This window comes from Drosophila navojoa, chromosome 2 (genome assembly GCF_054131105.1).
Source record: "Drosophila navojoa isolate 15081-1374.11 chromosome 2, UAZ_NAV_1.0, whole genome shotgun sequence".
NCBI classification, from domain to species: Eukaryota; Metazoa; Arthropoda; class Insecta; order Diptera; family Drosophilidae; genus Drosophila; species Drosophila navojoa.
In genome coordinates, this window is record NC_142890.1 from 14270286 (window position 1) to 14295715 (window position 25430).

General features: G+C 37.6%; 1 protein-coding gene across 4 annotated transcripts in view; it reads left to right on the plus strand.

Annotated features, from left to right (window-relative positions):
- The first annotated feature begins 270 nt into the window (after positions 1–270).
- Positions 271–25430, plus strand: part of LOC108659186 (sodium-coupled monocarboxylate transporter 1) — a 51653-nt gene continuing 26493 nt past the window's right edge. The window contains exons 1-2 of one of the 4 annotated variants that reach the window (XM_089256555.1): positions 271–562; positions 2680–2730. The gene's annotated coding sequence lies outside the window, so the exon portion shown is untranslated. Of the gene's footprint in view, positions 563–590; positions 610–1701; positions 2236–2679; positions 2731–25430 lie in introns of those variants that run through there. The other 3 variants (XM_089256557.1, XM_089256556.1, XM_089256559.1) reach the window with 3 other exon arrangements.

Sequence of the window (25430 nt, forward strand, 5' to 3'; positions counted from 1 at the left end):
GGTCCAGTCAAGCGCTCAGTGCACACAAAACTCTCAGCGCTGGGTGTGCTGGACGGACGACGACGCAGACGACGTGTAGCTGGCCCAAAAACCGGATCGCCAGCCAGCTAATCCATAGGCCGCGCTGTCCACATTGGCCTTTGGGCCCAAGATGTGCAGTCGTTTATTGTACAATAAAATCTGACAGTTGCGCTGTCGACTGCGCTGTCTGCGTTGCAGTCGCTGTAGCTGCCGCTGCCGCAATCGCAGTCGCAGTCGCTGGCAGCGATACACGAACCTTTCGACGACAAACGTAACGGCCTCTAGCCGCACCTGACGACGACGCCGCTTCGACCGCGAACGAGATCGAGCCAACAAAAGTGCCGCCCAAGAGGCAGCCGCAGCCGCCGATGACAACAAACCCGTCGTGGCACTCGCAGACGCAAGACGCAGCGCGCTTCGATCCGATCACAAAAGTGAAAATAGCTGAGAAGGCAGAAGTAAAATAATAATAATAAAAAGCAATCGGCAACAAAACAGCCATAAAAAAACAAATATCAAGAGCGAGAGGAAAGAGAGAAAAGTACGAAAACAGAAATCGTTGAAAAACTTCGCGTGTCACATTAAAATGTAAATGCAGTTCTCTGCTGATCTCTAAAGTTGATAACAGCTGTAAACTAACATATGTTAAAGGAAAACAAAGAACAAATCAGTGCAAGTAATTAGAATCAAGATCAATTATTTTCGTTGACAACGGCTCAAAGTAGATGATGAGCGAATCTAATTATTTCATAAACGTGGCCCACGTTAGTTTCATGGCCCTCAGCTCGTCGGGCTAATTACGTATGTCTCGAGCCAGAAACGTGACTGGCATATCGAAAACACATAAGGTCGCCCACGCACACGGGCCATGGAAAAGTTCGCCCCAAACTAAACAAATTATGTTTTCATCAAACTGTCTGTCCAAAGCTGAAGAAATTGCAGTGGAAAATTTTACATCTCAACCAAAAAATTACTCAAAATATGTTGAATAGCCGAATGAGGGTCGGTCGTACGGATATCGGAAAAATAAAGAAAACAAAGCAAAACAAAAATCAAATCAAAATCATTGTAAATGCAAATGAATGGAAAATATTGTTATTGTTGATCGGCAATGTAAATTATTGAAATCAACTCGAGTGACTTAGATCCGAGCCGAGGGTCACATACTCTTTGCTAGAGCTACTAGAAACGAAATTTAATTAAGGTCCATCTAAAAATAATCTGATTCGTCATCTGTGCAGTAATATATTATAATTCGGTTAGAACTCTGAGTGAAAGATGCCCAAGGAACGGAATGATGATGAGTTTTTGTGTGTGCCTGATGAGCAGCAGTTTAATTGGAATGCAAAACGTGTTTTAAATATTTTAAGCAGATAGCGTAACTAATTTCGTTTTTCGTATCTTTTATTTAAATTAGTCACATGAGCCAGAACAAGTTTCGAAATTCATTCATGTTACAATCTGCTGTGGACAATAATAATTCATAATTTATAACTTTTAAGAGTTCTTTCCGAGGTGCGTTAAGACCAGGCTTACAAGTTCGACTCGTGAGAGGTTCACAAAGTCAAGAGCTTCCTCAATTCCGGTCTATAAACGATGCGTGAGTGGTAAAGCGAGCTAGCTAACTAACATATACATACATGTATATAAATATTTGTATACCTGGCAAATTAATAATAATAACTGTGTGCAAAGCGCAACAGCAACAACAACAGTCCGTCAGTAAATTGCTAAGGGCGTGATTGTGGGACTGTTTCCGCAAATTATTATTGCTTGTTTAGCCGGGCTGGCTGGCTGGCTGCCTATCCCCAGGCCGCAATCGCATTAGCATCAGTTTTTGGCCGCACAATTGCCCAGCGAATTCATAGAGAAAGGGAGAGCAAGCGAGAGAGAGAGAGAGGGAGAGAGAAATTAATTAGTGACATTATAAATAAAGCATAATCACTTTGGTGGCAAATCATTTGACATTCGCTCGCTCGCCAGCGAACAGTGCGCGACAAAACACAAGCGAAACGAACGGCAAAACAAAAACACAGAAGAAATCCATAGCAAAAGAAACAAGAGTTAAAAATAACACAAAGGAAAGCGAAACTGAAATCAAAACAAAAGCAAAAACAAAAACAAAATCAAATCAAGCATCGTCGCAAATAGTGACAACTGCGCCGGTCGCAGCAGCCAATCACGAGCCGCTCACGTGGCCAGACCAAGCAAGGGGTAATCAATTTCCTCCCATTCCGCGGCCTGCGCGCCGTCTCGCCCACACATTGCGACCGTCTGTCACATCATTTCTTGTGCTTTGTCTTTATCACTTAATGCACTTCTCACTCATCGCCGTAGAGGGCGGGTGGGGGCGTGGTGTGTGTGTGGCGGCCATTGGCACAGGAAATCATCCGCTTTGAATGCACTCACAATGCCGGGCAGCTGGCCAACCTTTGGCAATGCCCATGTTTTGAAAAGCAAATATGAAATTATTCTGTTCGGTTTAGCAGCACGAAACAGTTAAAATTGGCACAATTTGCTGCCAGGTGAAATTCAACAGTTATTTTTAGCAGCCAAACGAAAAAGTGAATTTAAGTACTTTGAAGCGCCGCGATAATTGATCAAACAAACATCAAATTATATACAATATATACAATATATCACACTTTTTTTCGGCAGAAGCGCGTAACGGGAGAACAGTGTTAATTTCGGACTGGAAGTTGACTGAAGGTAAGTGTGAATGAGCACCGTGTGTCATGCGTAGACTAAGCCATTGGGACATCTCACATGGAGTCAAATATTGGGTGATTCACTTAACTTGTGACAATCGGGCCAACAATTTATTCAAGGTATCATGCTGTCAGAGAGAGAGGGAGAGAGAGGGGGAGGGGGGTGGGACTGCTGCAAAACATGAAACATTTTGCAATGCGTTTGTCATGCAATTTTAATCGCAATTGCATTTTTAATTTTCCTCTTCCATCTGACGCCAGCGCACCTTGCCAAAGGAAAGAAAAATGTGCGCAGCCAGAGAAAAAGCAGCGAAAGAAAGACGGGGACATAAAAAAAAAAAAAAAAAAAACGAGGGAAATAAAAGCAAATAAATATTAAATGCAATACACTCAATACAAACACAGCAGAGACAGCAGCAGCAGCAGCAGCAGAAGCAGCAGCAGCAGCAGCAGCAGCAGCAGCAGCGAACTGGCAAGCAGACAGCCAACGGGCAAAAACAGACATGACAAAGCACTGGGCGAGGGGTAGTGCGGGGCCGGCCGAGAAGGCTAGGGGTTAGAATACGGCTGATAGAAAACGATGAGTAGCGCGCCCGAGTCTGTGCAGTGGGGGCGCCAGGATGCGAGCGGCCCACTTGCATAAATCTACATTTAAACCATTTCTCATACTCGTTAGACAAAGCTGAAAAGGGAATATTGGGTTAGTGTGGCCTAAGAGAAGGCCTCCCATTCGGAATATGCTACGAATGGAATTCAATTTGCAAACTGCTCTCAAGACAAGGCAGAGTATGGTTGAGTCGATTACGATTCAGTTGCAGCTTCGGGCTGCAACGAATCGAATTCGTTTTCTCCTGCAACGCGAAGGTCGCACTCTGAGTTAAAGCTAATGCAAGCATCGTTTAATGTGCAGCATCAACTGTAATGCCTCGATGTCAAACTAACTGACATTGACCAATTAAATGCGCGCCCCCGCCCCCTCGCGCCCAGCCACTGGCGGGCTGTCAGGCTGTCAAGCCTGGATTAACCATTTCATAAATATGACAGCAATTGCCACAGAAGGAGCCACCGCAGCATGTGACCACAGCATAATGGCAACAACGAAACACATACACAGAGAGAAAGATACACGCGGATTCACTCACACACACACACACACACACACATGTTCAGCATTCATTAAATATAAATATTTATGAGCTTTCAATTGAATGCATGCAGCGCATAAAATAATGATATTCATTCTGTGGCATGTTTTAAATTAACCACAGAGTGGTTCTTAAATACCCTATTTTTAATAAGCTTACCATATAAATGTATAAATTATGCACTAAATGCATGTTTAACAGCAGCACAGTTACAATAGCTGTACAATAGCTAAAACTAGGTCTGCCTCTCATTCATGTGCAATTTGCAAATGCTTAGGGCACTTTATATAATAGAAGACCAGATAATAAATTGCTAATATCGAATTTATTTTAGTCAACAGTTTTTTGTTGAATACAGTTATATATTTTTTAATTTATAATTATATATTATTAATTTTTTATTTTTATTATCGAATCAATAAATTATTATTAGTACTGTGTACGGGTATTGGGCAGTCAGGCATGCCTCTAACAACTATTTGACTTCGATTGGTCTAATTTCATATACCTGGCCTAGGCCTGAGGGAATTCTAATGCAAGTCCACATGGACAGCATTTGGACTCTTGCACAAAATCAATATACTCCTATCACCAAGTGAGCGAGTATTAAAGCGAGTATCAAAGTACTATCAGCAACAGCTGAACAGGCATCTTCACTTTTTAATTGATAACAGGTATACAATAATAATAAAAATGCAAATTTAAATATGCATGAAATCAATCAAGCTGTTGACCACCAACAAATATTTATTCACTAAAATGTTGTTTAAACATTTAAATGTGAAAAGCATTAAGCCTGAGGCAGTGGGACAACATATATATGCAACAAAATATACATACATACATACAGCTATATATTTGTATCTCTTTCCGTCGCCTGCTCCAATTCCTGTTTGGCGCTGCAGCAAAATCAATTAGTCACTTGAATTATATTATAATTTTGTAGTTTGCTTGTCCGGCTGTCAAGATCCATTTAAATATAATGCAATTCAAGTTTAATCAAATGATATATATAGCTTTAGCTTGAATAGGTCATTTAATTTAATGATAATACTCAGCTCATTTCAAATTGATTATTGAATGGATATTTATGTAATGAACGGCTATTACAAAGTGATAATAGTGTGTAAAAAGCCGACGTAAACAATTGAAATGCATATGAATGCATTTATTGAATCATTTTTTCAACATTTTTAGCAGGCGATTTAAAATCGCCAGTAAAACGCGCGCGACATTGCGTGCGCTGTATTTTTTTTTTCCTGTTTTTAATTACAACAATTTGCTAAGTACTCAATTTGCATGGCACTTTAAATACACAAAGAAGCGTGCCAACAACACAAAAACTTTGAGTCGCTCGCGTGACAAAAATTCAATTTTTTTTTTTTTTTTTTTGTCAATTTCTTGATTTGCTCTGCTTTGTATATGTATGTCGAAAGCATTTGATCAGCATTAACACCTTGGATAACTGCCTCGGCATGTTGGTCAAGCGTATTGCTGTTGTCTTTAGTATCACTTCCAACTTGTGTTTATTGCCTGCTCTAATCAGCTGCAAGCGAGTAGTTGGAGACCCCAAAGCCACCTCTTATATTAATTAAGTTGTAAAGTCATTAATGCGGTCGAGCTGCATCATTTAACAAAGTGCCGCATCATTGTCAGTTATAAATAAATATCAGTTTTTAATTTTTTAAAAGGTAATGTAATTAACGTGTGATTGTATTACAAGGTTATTGTATTACCTGGATATTTGAGTAGATATACATATATATGTATAATAGTATATATGTACTACACTTTGTCTATTAAGGGCAGAGGCTGGTGATGTATTAATTGAATGTAGTATAAATAACATTTTTATTCAAGTTTAAGAAAAAATTTAAAGCAGTTTACATATAATAGCAAAAACTATCTATATAGACTGTATGAAAATAAAAGCAGAAGTGATTGTCTTAACTATTTCCTTTAAGACCACTTCCAGTTCAAGTTCCACATCTAGTTCAAGTTACAGCTCCTACCTGGCTATTCGGTCTTGACTGTGCCAAGGACATTAATTTCTTTTACAAACTTATTCATATCATTTGAATACAAAGTAACCCACTCAATGAAAGTCTATATAAGGTTGCTGATTGATCATTTGGCACATGATGCGAAGCCGAATGCCATAAACTGATAAACAAATAAAAAAACAAGTAAGAAAGCTTTAGTCGAGACTGCTCGACTACGAGATCCCCTGAACCCTACAAGCAACTGATATTTCAATAATAGTTAGTACACTCACACGCACACACACACACACGCTTACAAACAAATACACGCACACACATACACATACAAATAAACACACGCATACCCACACACACACACGCATATACAGGCGATTGCGCTTTGGTTGCGCTGCAGTGTTGGCAATATAATGACAACTTATTTGTTGAATAATTTAATTTCTAGACGTACGATCGTAATGAAACTTTGAGAACGTAATCATAATGTTAAAATGTATGTGTATACCGAATCACAAGTCTCTAGTATTTGATATACGACTTTTACAAAGATGAGGGTGAGGGGGTGGATATAGAGGCGGGGGGTAAATTTTAACAAAAACCGAAATTGTATGACATGCGTCTTAATATACATTTTAAATTTGGAGACTCTAGCTTGAAAGATGTAGGAGATATAATTATTTAAGTGATATTCGATAAGGTTTTTTATCGATAAAAAAGTATCGGAATGAGTTATCGTTTTTTAGTGATAAACTCGATATCCGCGTGATATATACGGACATTTTAAAAAAAAGTTGAAGTCTCTAGCTCTTGTATCTTCTGAAATCGACGCGTTCAAACATACGGACAGACGGACGGACGGACGGACGGACGGACGGACGGACGGACGGACGGACGGACGGACAGACAGACGGACAGGGCTAAATCAACTCAGCTCGTCGCCCTGATCAAGAATATATATACTTTGTGGGGTCTGCCACGCCTCCTTCTGCCTGTTACATACATTTTAACAAAACCATTATACCCTGATTTCCCATTTTCAATGGGTTCAGGGTATAAAAACTCGTTCCGAAAATCTATTAATGCAAATGTGTCGTTCGCCGTCTGATGCTCAGCTACGACAGCCATTTCGGTCTAATCGATAGAGATTCGTCAAATTATTGCAAAGTTCAATGACTGCGTTAAGTAGTTCACTGAGTCGACTGAGGTCTGGATTGAGTGCATTTAACCCAAATTGAAATTCGAATCGATTTTGACAAATGGCAAGGCGCTTTCGGCGCAGACATGCCAACATGCCCAAATCGAATTAGAATCGAACAAACAAACAGCTAAACAACTGTACAGCAGGCGGCAGCGAGCAGCATGCAACATGCAACATGCAACACGCATGTCGCCAGCAATTATCAATGAAATTCAATAATCAAAGAAGCAAAAAAGCAATGTATTTGCAATCTGTGCTTGTATTAGCGGTCATTGAACTGCCACACACACACGCATGCACACATACACTCTCATACATGTAGAAAGGTGTTTTGCACTTTAAACAGCTTTATGTTTCGCCAGCGATTCACAAATTAAAAACCCAGTCGCACCTTGCTCACCTGACCTGCGGCAAGTTCTGGCCAGAACACGCCCCTACGGCCCAGCCTGCCAGTTACCTGTGGCTTGTAGACAGCAGTGATAAATACGACGACAAGAGACAACGGACAACGGACAACAGAGAACAGCCAACAGAGACGTTGAAGCCACATCCTCTGCTGCTGTCTGCTGCCCGCTGTTGGCTGTCATTTCGACTGCATTTGGCCAAAGTTGAGCTACAGCCATTTCACTTAAGTGCCGGCCCAGTCTAGCTGTAACTGTGAGTGCTGCACGCCTGCACTGAGAGAAACAAATGACAAATAGAACTTGGAAATAAAACAAATAATAATTATAAATAATACTTGATAATCGATTGTCGATGAAAATTAAAAAATATTAATTTTTTCATTTTTTTTTTCAACAATAAATATTATTATTTATTTTAATATAATTATATATACTTTTTTGAGTGCTACATCCACTTCAAAAAAATGTATATATAAATGCTGAATAAAATAATTTAATTAATGAAAATTAAAGTTAGTTAATTAGTTTTTTGCCAAGTGTACTCGAAATATGATTATTTATTGTTGTTGTCTGCTTGCTGAATTATTCCATGCGCCACTTGGAAGTCCCCCAGCTGTTAGTTAAGTTTCTGTTGTTGTTGCTTTTGCACACTGTGGAACAAGTCAGAAACGTGAATAAAATTGTAGCGCGTTCTCTAATCAGAAAGCGTCGCCTGGTTTGCATTTTAATTGCGTTTTATTCAACAGAATTATGTGTACACAAACACACACACACATACACACATACATACACATAAATATCTCAGTTAAATTTGTTGTTGACATTATGTATTATGGTTAAATTGATGCAACTATTGCAATTGAATGCGCTCGCTGCAATATCCTTGCTCCGGCATCGCTCTCTGTATATTGAGTGTGTGTGTGTATATTGAATATATAGGGCTGCACAAACTTCTGACGCTATTCCATGATTGCCGCAATCAAAGACTGGGCTCGTTGTTGCTGCTGCTTCTGTTGTTGTTGTTGTTGTAATCTAAAGAAATTGGCAGAGGGCAGCATACTAGGAATTGTTGAAACCAAATCAGCCGTACAAAATCCATAACAAAGTAATCAATGAAGGCTGCTAGCAGGCAGCCAGACAAGGACTGCCAAACAAGTCGGAAGCCAAAAAACAGTTTCTTGTGGCTGCAATTTGTTGGCCAACACGCCAACCAGCCAAGCAGTCAACGAACCAGCAAGCCAAGCAGCCAGCCAAATCAAACAAGCAACTGGGACAGTCAGTGGCGCTTCGCTGCTCCTTGGCCGCCTTGTTGGCTTCCTTTTGTAGCTGGCGCTTCCTTACATCGCCTAGTGCGCTCGGAGTGCGACCGAACATCAATTGCAAATACAGCAAGTGCAGCACCAACAACAACAACAACAACAACAAGCAGCACTGTCGATAGCTTTGTACAGAACTTTGCCACCCAAAAATGCCTCGCCTAGTTATCAGGCTCGCATTGGCTCTGCTTTATGCGACTAGGCAGATGATTGCAGCAACTATTGTTGTTGTTGTTATTGTTGTTATTGCTGCCGGCAACTAATTGAATTGCTTGTTAGCAACACACAACAACAACAACAACAACAAAGCCCGACTGTGGGTTTTTCCACAGATTTCTATTATTTTGTATTTTTTATTTTTTCGCCGAGTGGTGCAGCCCCTCTGGGGCGTTTCTTTAAAGACATTCCTTAGGGGCATATATTGCAAAGTTCTCATCATAGAAGCTATTTTAATTATGGCTTAAAGCTCATCTCTGGCATGTAAGAAAACGAATTAAGGAACTGCTCTTAAGGCGAGCCCTGACTCAAGACCAGACCTTTACTCTGCAAACAAGTCTCTCTAGAGATATACATATATATTTTCCTACAGGGCATTCCTTAGTCTGGCAGCTGAAATGCTGCTGCTCATTACTTGTTACCAGCTATTGTTGGGCGCGTTTGCCGCCTGCAGTCGACATTTTTGCAAAGGAGCTAATTTTGAAAAGCAGCGCACGTGGCGTATGTGTGCTATGTGTATGGTCTATGCTGGCTGTTTGCATTCCACATTTTGCATTTTGATAAAGTAGTTTATATATACATATATATGCTTCTTCTTGCCCCTTAGCTCTGTGCATAATGCCTTCAAGTCGCGAATCCTGCTGCTCGAGAGCGGCGTTGTCGTCGACATGACGGCAACGCCTTGTAGCATGCACAGCACGCAACATTCTCATAAAAATTAGAGCCTGCGCCGAGTCGAGTCGAGTCGAGTCGAGACGCGTCGAGACGCGTCGAACTGGAGCTCAAGTGTGCGGTCTGAGTCGAGTGCATGTTGCATGCAACATTGCTATTTATGAACTCAACGAGGATGCCACTCCCAGTGCTGACTCTCTGTTGCTGTATGCGGACCATAAATCGCAGCAGATAAATTTCATTCTCGGATTTCGTTTTGCTTTTAACCACCACAACGGCTTACAACACTGGGCCCTGTCTGCCCTTTGGCCAGTCAAGAAAATATTATTTAGCATACCCTATGCAGTTGAATGAGTGCGCACAACTTTATGTAGAAACATGTAACACTTGAGGTAATTAGACTTAAATGTAGTTAATTAATAATTATTTTATATTTTATATATAAAAAAAATTATATTAAATATATTAAGCGAGCAAAATTTTATGTATATGCAAAAACATATCATATTCTTTATTTTGTAGTATTTTATATAAAATATTTTTATTATTTTATTTTTTATTTATCAATTATTACAACGAATTAATTATAAATAAAAAAGTTGTTTTTTATATTATTTATATTTTATATGAAATATATAAGATGAGCAAAAGTTTATTTAAATGCACAAATTTATTATAGTATCTATTTTTTAATATTTTATATAAAATATTTATTTATTTATATAATTAATATTTTAAAAAATTAATTTATGTTTATATAGAATATATAAAATGAGCATATCATATTCTCTATTTTTTAATATTTTCTAATATATTAATGCAATTATGTACATAACATATTCTCTATATTTTATTGTTCAACGTAAAAGTCGTGAAATGTGATATATTTTCTTTTGCTGGAATCAGTTTCTCACCTTATTTTCTTCATTTTTTCTCCCTATCCATATCTGTTCGTATATGCAGCTGATTAGGTATCAAGGCTGGCGGTGTGCTAAAGCTGTGCAGACTTTCTACTCTGTAGACTGGATTAAAATCGTTTTCATGCTCCTTCGCCAGGCCACACAGCCGCACGGCACCACAGTGGTGCGGCATGGCGTGGTGCATGCAGTACAGTTGCCCGTTTTATTTATGTCAATCTCGGCGCTGGTCTTGCTGTTGGCCCTTGGCTGGCTGCTTGGCAGCCAGAACTCGGCCTGGCAGTAGGCATAGCTCACACACACACACACACACACGTACACAATATACATATAAATGAGAAAATACAAATAAAATAAAAACTGAAAATAAATAATCAGCTGGCAGCGACAGCAGCGGGGCACACCCACTTCCTGGCCCCCAGTGCGTGTGTTTATGTGAGTGTCTGTGTGTGACCCATGGGAAAGGTGGCGAAAATGAATTTCACTCGCTGTGCGGTTACCATTGTCGTTGTTGTTGCTCTTTAATTATTTATATGCTCTATATATACGTTTTCCTTTTTTTTGTTTTCTGTAATTTTCACTTTAAATGCCAGTGATAGTTTTCAGTTACGTTGTTATTTATTTTCTTTGTGGCACTTTTGCATTTATAATGCATTTAAATTAATTACATTCTTAATGTGACCATAATCCCTGCCATGCGTTAAATGACTTTTATAATTTTTATAAGCGCGCCGATTAAATTACTTGGCTTAACCCATAATTCAATGCCGAGCTAAAACAGTTCACTGGATTAACAGTGCGGCTAGAGAGAGTGTTTGATCTTTAATAATTATTATTTTTATGATTACTTACTTGACTCTCTCTCTCTCTCTCTCTCTCTGGCATACTCTTTAAATATAGCAATAAATTGCGTCAGCTCATTTATCGCTTGTATCTCTCAATATGGATGCATTAAAAATAAAATAATTAATAACGAACGGCAAATTACAATTTCATATAGTGCTCTGTCAATTGAATCAGCAAGGCAGGGCAGGGGGAGGGGTTAACACACAGCGGGCTGTGCTTCCAGCTTGAGCTGCAATAAAACCCAGCAGCAATTACCAATTTTTCTGCTTCTGCTGCTGCTGCTGATGCTCTTGGCCACATTTGCAACACGCATTTAATTGCTTGTCAGTGCGGCAAATGGTAGCACAGTTGCTGTTGTTGTTGTTGTTATTATTATTATTGTTGCAGTTGTTGTTGTTGTTGTTATTGTTATTGCGGCTGAGGCATTTAATTTGCTGAACAGCATGCGGCTGTCACAATAAAAATCATTCAAGTGCAATTTAACCACGGCTAGTGCACCAATCCGCACGCACAGTGGGCCAATTCAGTTGGTTATTTATAGCATGACTGAAAATATTTAAGAGACCTTAGCCCTTTGACTGTCTGTCTCCACTGCACTCATACTCTGACCAACGCCCCTCTATGTGCTTCTCATCAGATTCATTGCAACCTTGAGCAATGCGGACGACCACTGTGCACGCTCAGAGTTCAGCCCTCACTTCGTTAGCCTCGACAGTGCCTGAGGTTCAGTTTCGTGTTCGAGTTCCTGGTGATTGGTGTAACATTGCCCACCATGGCCAGTGGCATCGGATCCGCCAGTTGCAGTGGCTCGCCGTTGAAATGCCGTTGGTCTGCTCGTGGAATTTTGACAGCTCCTCACGTACGCACACACACACACACACACACACACACACACACACACACAAGTCCGCTGGCCGAACATGCCAAATAACAAGCAAACATGAAAATTCAATTTGTTAATAAAGGAAATCTGTTCAATTCGCCCTTTGAGGGCCCGCATGAGCAATATATAAACTCACAAGATTTCATATCGTTGCATTACAGCACTCAAATTGGCTTAAAGACTTGAATCACAGAAAATGGTAATTGTTCTTGTAACAGTTAAAATAAGTAACTTGCATTACTCAATAACTCAATAAAACTTTATATCTTTTTGTTGGGAATCCATGGCAGAGTCCTTTTAATAGAATATTTGTTTATCGATGTCTATCGAAATTAAGCTTAAATTAAAGAAACTTGAACTGAAAATACATTTAGATCATTTAAGAGTTATTTGAGCTTATTTATACCTTTTTTCTCTTGCTAAAATCGCTTATGAATTTGAATACATATGCTTCAGCTCTTCATTGTTTGAAACACATCATTTTAATTCACCTAAGTAGGCAGAAATTACGTATATTTAAATTTATTTTACTGGCGTATCTTAACACGAACAATAAATCCTTAAAAAATTCTGCTTGATTAAAACAAGGCAACACATCCAGCCTTTGCTTTATAGGAAAATAATTCACCACAGCAAAAGCTACAAATGAATGATAAAAGAGTTTTTCAATAAAAGTTAATCATTTCATATTTACTTAGCGCTGATGGAAATGTTTAACATATCAATAACTGTGCTGTGAAATATGAAAATAATTTAACAAATATTAAATAAGAGGGTGTTTGTATCACATGTAAACAGTATCGGGCAATTAATATAATTATTTCTTATTTAATTAATCTGTGCTTTAATTGAATCAATCAATTCAATTAAATTCCAAGAATTTAATGATAACAGCCCCATATCAATCTACACTTTTCGAGCCGTGTGAACAGCCAACTAATTGTGTGTGTTTTTTATTTTTCTTCTTTTTTCAAGTCTGTAGCTAAATTCTCATAATTTTTACATTCGAAAATTTGTTTTCTTAAATGGAAAAATTTTTGATCAACGCGCACAATCGAAAATTGTGCAAGCAATCACAATAAGTAAGCTGGGTAAAATGCTTTTAGCGATTCACGTGACATTTTTACATTTGTTACGATACATAGACCGATTGTTGTTGTTGTTGTTGTTGTTATCTGCAAAATACAATTTATAAATATTTTTTTTTAATGGCGAGTGCGACATTTTACACGGAAAAACACGCAGACGCCCGATGAGTGACAAGATAAAGTCACTTAACAGAAATAGACAATTGTTTATTGTTGTTGTTCTAATTGTTGTTGGGGAATCTTTTTTTTTTTCTAATATATTTTTGTTTTGTTGAATGGCAGACCTTGGCATAGCCATCATTTGCTCATTTAATTTGTGTTTTTTGATTAGTCTGATATCGCTTTGAGAATAAATCAAGTGAAGTGCAGTTTAAATAAATAGCTAATTTATTATGTGACTCCAAAGTATGTATATCAATAGTTGGTTGTCTTAATTAACATTAAGTGTGGCTGTTATCACATTGTGATTTGTTTGCCATCGATTATTTAAGCTGAGCACACAGTCAAAGCTCTTCACAGTTGATTTGCTTGCTCCGAGCACCAAGTTAATTAAATATGAAATGAAAGCTTTGACGCTAACAAACATATTTATACAGGCATTAATTTGTCTAGTATTTCAATTTGGCTTTGAAATTGTGAAATTCTGCTCTCTATGTACATACTTGTATAATAATATAATCTGAGTATTGAAACAAGTGCATAGCAAACAGCAAACAGCAAACAGCAAATGGCAAACGGCAAATGGCAAACGGCAAATGGACGTCATTAAGGACAAATATTAACTTTCTTCATTTTGATTGAATATGCTCTGGGGCTCTTTTGTCTGATTGAATTGGCCTTTATGTGGCTAATTAAACAACTGCAAATGGAAGTAGCAACAGCATTTAGTATAAACAAGAGACGGAGCTGTAGACAAAGTTGAAGCCTCGTCGCGAGCAGCTGAAATTAAATCAACGGCATTGCAGAAAATTAGCATAAGTGATTTAATTAAAGGTAAGTGGCAGCCAAGCTTAGCGATCACGAGAGCTACCAGCCAGCCTCCATTGGAGCTATTAAGCAGCCGACGCGCAGCTAACAGAATCATGTGTTAATTTTTTAATGGTGTTTCATAAATCTCTTAGCGCCAGGCCAAACTGCTGCTCCACTTGTCTGCTCTCGGCGCCCACTTGTGATTTTTTGTACATCCCCGTACCCCACCGCACCCCCCTCCTCATTTAAGTGTATAGAGCACATTCAGTTTAATTGGTTGACTGCATTTATATTCACATAAAACGTTGCCAAAACGATTTTATTTAAATGGCAAATAATTTGCGTACGCTTCACATAAAAGGGTAAACAAAATTGTTAAGCACATACGTATGTATGTACATGTAGGAGTGTGTGTACGGAGCCACCTCCTACATGTTGCACAATTAGCCAAATGTAAATAACAAATGAGATAGTTTGATTTTTATTTCATATCAAAGAACGGGCTATAGCCGGAGGGTATATTAAACAAGTATAAATGAAACGTAATTGCAAAAAAATGTAAATGTATAAATGTGTACTCCAGCTGCTAAAATATTTAACATTCTCTTGACTCGAATAAAGCGAATAAGTGTGAGTGTACGAAATTGAACAAAATCTCAACGACACATGTTAAATATGCACGGCGAACGTGCTGCGCGGAGTATGCCTCGCATTTAGTATTCGAATCAAAGAAAATAGCCATAATAATGAAATCAAATGCATAATAACAAAGAGATCAGTCAGGTACAGCTGACTGTATAATACTCGCTCACACTCACAAACGAAATCAGAATTCTTTAAAGCTGTGAACCGAGAGGTCAAAAAAGGCTCAGCTGCTCGATGATCTTTGTTTTTAATCTGTGCAAATTCAGATACCGAAATTTGATTCTCTATATCAAAGTTTTACGCACTCGCCAACATTAAATTATCGATTCAACATCAAGTCAAACGAAGCCAATATAATCTGTTCAGCTCATGAACGAGCAATGAACGTTGGCAAAATATATTAGCTGAAATGTTCAGCGAAACTCGTGAGTTGTCAAATTCGTTGTCTCATTTCGCTGATTTGCGATGCTCCACATGAACGTCGCCAAAATAATCATAAAAATATCTGAAACAAAGCTACAAAGTTTCCCAATATAAATAGCACTTATCTGGATAGCCGGCAAGCTCTTTTCACTTTTGGATTTATTACAAAATTAAATGTTAATTCCAAGAAAATAATACACATATGTACATATAAAAGTAATACCTAAAGTATTAACTTAACTTTCGATTAATCATCTGGATTATCTATTAAAGTGTGTCTAAGCTCCTGAGTCCACAAAATATTAGCTTAATTCGTTACAATATATAATCAAGTAATCAGCTTTTCTTACAATCGCATTGAATAATTTCGCTTGAGGCCTTTTAGTACTCTTGACTAATTAGCTCTAGAAATATATTTTACTTTTCACTAGAACACCTGCTATTAAAGTAATTTCCTGCTATCGATTCATGCATATAAATAGCTGTACTATATATTGTTCTTATTTTTGCCACAATACAATGTAATGACAATGCATTTATATACACATATAATTGAGTTTTCTTTGTAGTTAAACAATGGAAGATTTCCTTTCTTCTCTATAAACATTCAATCCAAGCAAATCTTCGCATTCAAGTAGTTCAGATTGAGGAGTCCTCTTATTGGTAATAAAGTTGAATTGCCATATTCAACTAGAGCAATGTCGAATCATTGCAGCTATCAAATGAAGATATACTATACTAAAATATTTAGTACTTGCAATGGGAATTGGAATTCCAAGCTCAACTGAGTGTAGGATACCAACTAGTCAATCACACTTCACCAAAAACTTGCTGCTTCTATAGCTATAGCATATTTATAACAGCATTACGTATATTTTTTAACATTTCCATCATGCAAAAACAACAAACAAATAGCGCACAGCTAAAGCAAATGTAATAAAAAGTTTGTTGTTTTTTTTTTCTGCTCTTGTTAGCCAATGAACAATGATGGCCCAAATGGCTAGGCAAAAAGTTATTGTTGTTGCTATTGTTGTTGTTGTTGTTGTTGCCACATGGCAAATAAATAGAAACCGCATCGAAACTATTATAAAAACATTTTCAATGTGCGCATTGAGAAAGCGCAATTGCAAATTGATTTGTGTGGTTTTATGCATTATATATATGTATGTATGCATGTGTATATGTATGCATATACATATGTACATGTGTATAAATTAAGCTTTTTTGCTGTAAGTGTTAGATGTTAGTGTGCGGTGTTGCACAAAATGAGTAGACTTCAATAATCCCGTGGCGACGACCGACGTTCTTTATTATCAAAAATCAACTAAAGTACAGTGACATAAATTCTTATATCCAAAGCTAGCCCTAAACCCTGATTATGCTGACATTGCATATTTACGCGAGGCATCGCATTACTTCGGGCAACAACATTGTTGCGCGTTGGAGCCACTGCTGCTGTTGTGCAATATCCGCTGGGAACGGCTACATTCATGCTGACGGCGCGTGATCAATCTGAACATTTATGTTTTGCTGGTCGATTGTGTTAACTCCTCCCCCACTTAGATGAATGACGTCCTCGGCTTTCTTGAAACTGTTAATTAATGTTTGAAGATCACGTTGACGTTTGTTCCTCTGATGTCTTTGATAGAGTTTCATCGAAGCGTAGCAGGAGAGTAAAAGGATGGCCACGGTTAGCCCAGATACTATTGGCCTTCTTACTAGCCCTTCCTCTAGTTGAGCAATATCCCGCAGATTTTTTATGCTTATCTTCTGCAGGTATGGCAGGCTTGGTATCTCTTGGTGGTCTGTTATATTTAAAAGCGCAGATACCGCTGGTCCCGGGGATTTCCTCACGTAGTTTTTTTGGTTTTGGTATACGGTGTTGTTTACCTTTATCTTGTCGTCAAAGGTAAGGAGGAACGTCCCTTTTACCATCTGCTCGTTGACTGTAGCTGCTCCGTCGTTGATGATGATTACTCCATCGTCGACTATGGTTAGAGGTTCGAGGTGGCTGGGCCGAGTTGAACAATGTGCGGTGTCCCCTGAGTGTAGCTGTTGAGCGCATGTTGTGTAGGGTGACTTCTTGCAGAACGTTATTGTGAGGGCTGTACTACAATTTCCTATTGATATTACATGATTTCCACAGTCAGCTAAATTGTAGTCTTCGGCGAAATTTATTATGATGCCGTTGTGTTGGACAGGGTATACGGTTAATTTTTCACATACTATGCTAGGCTTAGGATATCTTATAATGAAATGTAGAAAATTTTCGCTTAACAAAACTTTAATTTGAGATACTTCCATTAAGTCAGTAATAGTGATATTTATAGAGTGTTCATTAACAATGTTTTTTAAATCAGTGGAATCCAAAATGGAGGGGTTTACAATTCCAACCTTTGCAAGTGTTACTGATAGTATTAAGGTTTTTAACTCTGAGATAATTATTCTATTTCTTGTTAGCAGCGTTTCATATAAATGCTCTGTGTCTACTTGTTTTACTTTTGTGTTTTTTACTAGGAGGTTTACGGTGTCAGTTAGCTTATTAATTTGTTCCTGCATTTTTGTGTTTATGGTTATCTGCCTATTTTCTGACTCTACAAGTTCATTCTGTGTAAATTTTAGTTTCTCGAAATCATCATGGTCTGGCGTGCCAGCTACGACCTTTAGAACGGTGCCTAGCATATTGATACTCCTAGCATGTCTATGGTGGACATTTACTGTAGCTATTAATGTTTCTATATGTTGTATGTCTGCGTCTAATAACATTCTCATATGTGATCGGGGGAAATGGTTTGCTAATTCTTTCGTATTTTTTACTATTTCTGAGTATAGGGTAAGGTTGGTTGAGTGCTTCAAGTATTGGAAATCCGTCCAAATGGTTACGTATCCGTCCAAGATCGGTATGTAGTCCATGTTAGTATAGTCAGTCAATTTCGCTGTTATCGTTGTAGCAAAAAGAAGTATAGTCCAAATCCTAAAAAGATAAAAAAGGGAATTTAATGTTTTGCCTATCTTAGATTGTCCTTGTGGACCACCCTCCCTTTTATTAAGACTGTTGTCCCCAAGTCTGCGTCAATTTTGCCTTCGTTGTATAGTGGTGTCAGTTTGTTCCCTAAGCGTCTGTTTGTTTTTTCCAAAACTGTGTCGCCTATTTGGAATTGTCTATTGTGTCTTGTTTCGTTTACTCTATTTGTTAGGAGTTGTTGTGCCTTTTGAATTTTATTTCCTATCTCTATTTCGAGTTCTGGGGAGGATGAGTGGATTATATCGATTGGTCGTTTGTCCGTTACTGAGTGAATTGTATTGTTATATTCGATAGTTGCTTGAAGTATCGTTTCAACAGTGTCAGTAATTTTTCTTTGAGCTGTTAGGCATCTTGCAATGTCACCGAGGGTGCTATGGAATCTCTCGACTTGTCCGTTTGATGTACTATGGAGTGGTGGGGCATTTACGATTTGAATGTTATATTGATTGTTTAGCAGAGATTTTATTGTTTCGGACTTTATGGAGGGCTCGTTATCGCAATAGATCGTCTTGGTATGCCGGTAAAAATTTACAAGTTGTAAAATTGCTGATTGTATGTCAATTATTGTCCTTGAAGCGATGGGTTGAACAATTGCAAATTTTGAAAATTTATCTATGCACGTAAGGAAGTATTTTTTATTGGTTGAGTATATGTCTATGTGTAGTATTTCGCCCACATAGGAAGGTATGGGTGTTTCTCCAAGTATTTGTTTTTGTGGGTGACGATTGTACTTAGCTGTTTTACAAATTTTACAATTTGAAACAACTTCGTTCGTTAATTTTGTCATTTTCGGAAAAAAATAGTCTTGTAAAATCTGCTTCACATTTTCTTGGGCTGCTCTGTGAGCCCGATTGTGTTCTGTTGCAATTATTTCTTTCTGTTCGTTTTTATCAAAAATGTCATTTACTATGTACTTTGTATATCGAAATGTTGTTGTTGGAAAAGTTTCTATTAGTTTATGTTGTATGAATGCTAATATTGGTAACTCGCAATGGATTGCATTTACGACATCTTTTTTGACTACATCGCAAACTCTTTTGATTAACGAGTCTCTGTTTGAGAAATGAATTGTATGTCGGATTTTCTTACCAAATAGGATAACTGTACGATCAGAGGCTATATTATTTTCTTCTATTATAATTTGGTTTTGGAAACAGTTGATTGGTTTGTCTGTTGTGTCTATGGTGTATGTGAGCGATATTTCGCTGTGAATTGTGGCTCTGTCTGACTGTACATCGTCCTCTAGGGCATGAATATTATGCCGTGACAGTGCGTCCGCAACGTAGTTCTCCTTCCCTGGCTTGTAATAGATGTTTGCGTTATATTCATCTATAAAAGCTTTCCAACGCCTGATTTTTGCGTTCGGGTTTCGGTCGGATACTGCAAACGTCAGAGGCTGATGGTCCGTAAAGATATTTAAATTTTTTACCCCATATAGATAATTTCGGAGGTTTTTTAAAGCCCAAACTATTGCAAGTAGTTCCCTCTCATTTGTTGCAAAGATAAGCTCTCTATCCTTTAATGTTCTTGATATCATGGTGATTGGTTTTCCACCTTGTGACAGAACTGCCCCAAGACCAGAGGATGAAGCGTCCGTTGTTAAATCAAACGGCTTCTTGTAGTCAGGGTAGAGCAACATTACATTTTCGGATGCAAGAACCTCTTTTAGCTTCTCGAATGCCGCATGTTGACTCTCGTCAAATTTTACTGGAATTTTTTTGGATTGTCCGGCGCTCACTTTGCCATTTTGGCCTTTTAAGATGTCGCTTATAGGTTTTGCTATAGACGCGAAGTCCTTGATGAAACACCTATAGTAGCTTGCCAACCCAAGGAATGATCTGACGTTAAACAAAGTTGTTGGTACTTCATAGTTACGAATCGCTTCAACTTTACTTGGACATGTCTTTATACCATTACTTGAGACTACGAAACCTAGGTATTCTACACTTTCTTTGAAAAAGTGCGACTTTTCTGGTGAAACTCTCATGTTGGCCTCGTATAGTTTATCTAGGACCCAGGCGATATGCTTGACATGGCTTTCCATATTTTCAGAAAAAATGATTACGTCGTCTACGTAAACATAACAAGATTTTCCAATTTGCTCTCTGAGCACATCGTCAATGGCTCTCTGAAAAATACTAGGTGCATTTTTCAAGCCAAAAGGGAGCCTGCAGAACTCATACTTTCCGCTTCCTACAGAAAAGGCTGTTTTTTCTCTATCTTTTTCGGCAAGTAAAATCTGGTGGAATCCGGATTTTAAATCTAGTGTTGTAAAGTACTTTGCTGTGCCTAAGTTGGATAAAATGGAGGCTATATTGGGAATGGGGTATTTGTCATCTATTGTCTTTTTGTTTAGTTTTCTGAAGTCTATAACTAAACGTTTCTTTTTTCTTCCCTGCTCGTCGGTACCTTTTTTATCTACAACCCACACGGGGTTGTTGTATGGTGACTGGGACGGACGTATTATACCGTTTTCTAACAGATCTTGAGTTTCTGTGTTTACGAATTCTGATACGCCCATTGGGTATGGATATAATTTTGAATAAATGGGATTCTCGTCCTCTGTTCTAATAGTTGCAATGACATTTGTATTATACGGAAGCGCTTCATTTGGTTCCGCAAATACTCCTGCTCGGGCTTTGAGCATTGTTTGAAATTCCGTTGTTATAGCCTGAGGGGCTTCTATTTCTTTGACACTTGTGAAATTTACGGCTGGGCATTTTAGAAAGTTAATGGTCTCAGAACCATAGTTTGTTGTTAGTTTCTTATTTTTGAAGTCTAATAAAACGTTGGTTTGGTTTAGTAGGTCAAGTCCGATTATACCATCGAATGTCGTGAGGTTTGGTAATAAGAAAAATGTTGTCTTGGTATTAAAAAGGTGCATTATGCATTTCTTGTCAACTACGTTGTGGCCATGGATTGATTTTAATCGAAAGGGTTTTTCTACCGGCGTAATATTTTTTAGTTCTTTTAATGGTCTCACGTAATTCTTTGAGGCTCCGGTATCTATTAGCAACTTTATGGTTTTCCCTGCTATCGTTCTCTCTATGAACGGGAGCAGGGATTTATTCCTAAAAAATTGACCTGGTCGTATTCGTCCAATTCATTGTCAACGTCTTCTGTCTCGGTTTCTGCGATCGCTTGGTATTCGCTATTGTCCTGCTCGTATTCTGTATCTTCTGTTCCTAGGTGGTTAACTCTTTGCTGTTTCGGTCCTGTGAACCGTGCGCTACCGCTGTTTGGTCGTTTGTTTGCCTGTCCCTGGTTATTGTAGTTTTCGTATTGAGTGCGTCGTTGTTGATTTGGCCACTGAGTCTGTTTCGAGAAGGTCGCGTTTTGTTGGTGTTGCGTAGCCTGTCTGAAGCGAGAAGATGAGTCAACGTCCATTGGTTCTACCTGTTCTTGTCGTGGTGAGAATTCTGGTCTTTTGTAGTGTGGGCTTTTTCCTGGTTGGTTGTGTTTTGGGTCTTGAGCTAGAGTCTTGTCTCTGACTTGCTGTCTTTGTTCGATCTTCTGCGCTTTTTCTTCTATACTGCGGGCGAAATTTGTGGCGAACATATAACGTTCATGATTTGACTCAACTTCTTGAGCCAATGCCAATGCAGAGGGAAGATCAATTGGTCTAGCTGAGAATAGGACATCACTTAAGGCCTTCCTGGTTCCTGAGATGAATACTCGCAGGGCGTCTGCTCTATATTTCTCATTTAGCGAAGAGGCAACGGTGGTGTCGTAGGTCATGATTGTCTTATTTATAAGTAAAGTCAGTTTCTTTTCTACCTCTTCGTAGTACTGCAGTAGTGTCAAATTTCCTTGGCGGAGTGTTGACATCTCCTGTTCAATTAAGTATATCGGTCGTTTGTCGGAGTACGTGAAATCTAACCGATTTATAATGGCCTTAAAATTTAGAGGAGTGTCGAAAGAAGAGAGTACCATATCAGCAGCGTTCTTAATTTTGTTTCTTAATATTCCCAAAGCTTGATAATGCTTTGAGCTACCATCGTATTTCTCATATACCTTGTATGCGATATGCGCAGCCTTTCTCCAAGATACATAAGTTTCGCTTTTTCCTTCAAAGTCCGGGAGGGACTTCATGATGTCAAGGGTTTCGTTGCAAATAACACCTATTTTGATTTCTGCCTCCTTGAAAGTTTCTACCTCGGGTGCGCTAACCTGTACTGAATTTATACGTTGTTCAATTTCGTTTAATTTTCTATCAAAGCTATCTTTTTGAGCAGCTAAAGCGCTTGCGACTGCGCCTTCTACTATAGCTTTTAATTGATCTGAATTCAAAGCCATTTTTAAATTTTCTGTGTTGTAAATTTTTCGAAAATTTGTTATTAAATCTTGTATTTCACTATCACTCATAGGGCAAGTAAAGACAGGGAATTTTGCGTGCTGCGTTTTTTGTTATTAATAATTAATATTTAAAGGTTGAAATTGTATTTTTATTTGTTTTTACTCCTTAATTTCTTTTTTTGCAATGAACACTCTACTCACATGTTCTTATATTATGTTAGTAGACTGTATGTTGTGTGTTTCTTCGCTGATGAGCCGCTTCGTGGTGGGTGTCTTCGCTGCGTACTGTTTCGTCTAATGCTGCTTTCTTTTTTCTTTTTTCGTTTTGGTTATGCGTTTTAGTTGTCTTGCTGTTTTTTTTTTTGCACTTGTGGGGTATTTATCTCACTGAATGCTTGTTTTAATCGAAGTTTTAATTTCGTTTTTTTTTTTTTTTTTTTTTTTTTTTTTTTTTTTTTCCGTTTTTGGGTTCGTTTCGGTTGGGCGCCAATTAAGCTTTTTTGCTGTAAGTGTTAGATGTTAGTGTGCGGTGTTGCACAAAATGAGTAGACTTCAATAATCCCGTGGCGACGACCGACGTTCTTTATTATCAAAAATCAACTAAAGTACAGTGACATAAATTCTTATATCCAAAGCTAGCCCTAAACCCTGATTATGCTGACATTGCATATTTACGCGAGGCATCGCATTACTTCGGGCAACAACATTGTTGCGCGTTGGAGCCACTGCTGCTGTTGTGCAATATCCGCTGGGAACGGCTACATTCATGCTGACGGCGCGTGATCAATCTGAACATTTATGTTTTGCTGGTCGATTGTGTTAACTTATATATGTTGGCTTGACTTTGGTCCTGCTCCATCCAACCCCCGTTCAAGCTGCCCTTTCAATACTTTTGCCCTGCCAAGCAGAAAAGCATAAGCCACACAAGTTCAATGCTGCAATGGGGCGTAACCGAGTGCAGAATACTTGCTCAGAGTACGTAAAGAATTCAATTGACTAATATGAAGGTATATATATGTGTATAGCATAACTGACTGACTTTGATATTATTTGTTTTTAAATTTTCGGATATAGCTGAGTGGCTCAACAGTAACCGCTTGATATACACATTATCTTAAGAGACTTTTATAACAACATAGATAGCTAGTTAGTTGCTATAAAAAATAATAATGCTAATATACTTTCTAGATATTTCTCGAACCAGCATAAACAAGAACAACAAAATTAACAGTTTTTGTGTATTTTCACAGGCTTATGAATTTGTAATTATGCTTTCATATGCAGCATATTTAAGTGACAAACAAATAGTTGGAGAACACAAAGCGTTAACAATTATTACTCAATTTAAAGACATTAAAAACAAATTTCAAAAAAAGGTTATTGTTTGTTTTGTAAATATTTAATTGCATATATTTAATTCATGATATTTGCACAATTAAATAATTTATGGGCATTTTTTCAATTACTACAAAAAGAAATATACCATAAGCTGATATCAAATTAAAACAAAACATATTTAATTGAAAGTAAATAAAAATTAAAAAAAAATCTATAAATAAAATATACAAAAATATTTCAGTTTTTTTAACATAGCTAGATTTTTCAAATGTAATTTGCATTATTACTTAATATATTCAACTTAATATTTGCATTTCAATCTTGACTCAAAGTTTACATTTTCACAGCTGAGTGAATCAACAATACAAATGTAAAGCAATATCAAACACTGTTAAGTAAGTGCGATAACATTTTGGTGCAACTAATTTAAATGAGAATTTCAGAAAGTTCAGACTAGCTATAAACTTGGCCAAGATAACTCAGTTGGCAAACATGTAAATATTTAACTGGAACACTTACAACTGCAACTGTATTTATCTATTCAAACGCTTTTGTTTTTTTGTTCCTTAGTCTTTTTTTGTCTGCTGTTAAAACACTTGTTGTCTCAGTTATATTTAAAATTTTATGGATGCGGAATTCCGTAACAGTACGCTGCATTATCACAGCCAAGTTACAAGGCAAATGCCATAACTAATGTTAGCTTAGATCAGTTCTTGATAATTTAAATGAAGTACTTCTCGACTTGGGGATTAGACAACCAATTGGATTAGCCCAACGTAACTCTAATCGCGTTTACTGCTTAGCCAAAGTCAACAGACACAATTGGGCGCCTTATTTTATTGCACTCTTGCCCTTTATTGTCCTATGGCGACTTGGAGAATTATATAAAATTACACATGTAATACAATACAATTTTCATTTAAATATTGCGAGAGATGTGCTGCAAACTTATCAAGCAGATATAAGCAGAATAAAACTATTCTAAATCGTGAGAAGAAAAATTATATGAATATAAAGGATGACAGAGACTTGAAAAGATATACAAATGAATATATGGCGCATATAACAAATAAAAAAAATATATATATATATTTATATAATATTCTACGACTATATAAAGAGAACAGCTTTAAGAGAATGATTTTAGTGTATATAAAATGTTACAATAAATTTCAAAAAGTTTTATTCTTCATTTCTTAATAATCAGCTTAATTTATTAAACGGTATTCAATGCATTTATCAATCTCTTTGCCAAATAAATACACAAAGCAAAAATACTTCGAGGGTATATAAGCATCGGCCTGCTGAGGATATTAGGCT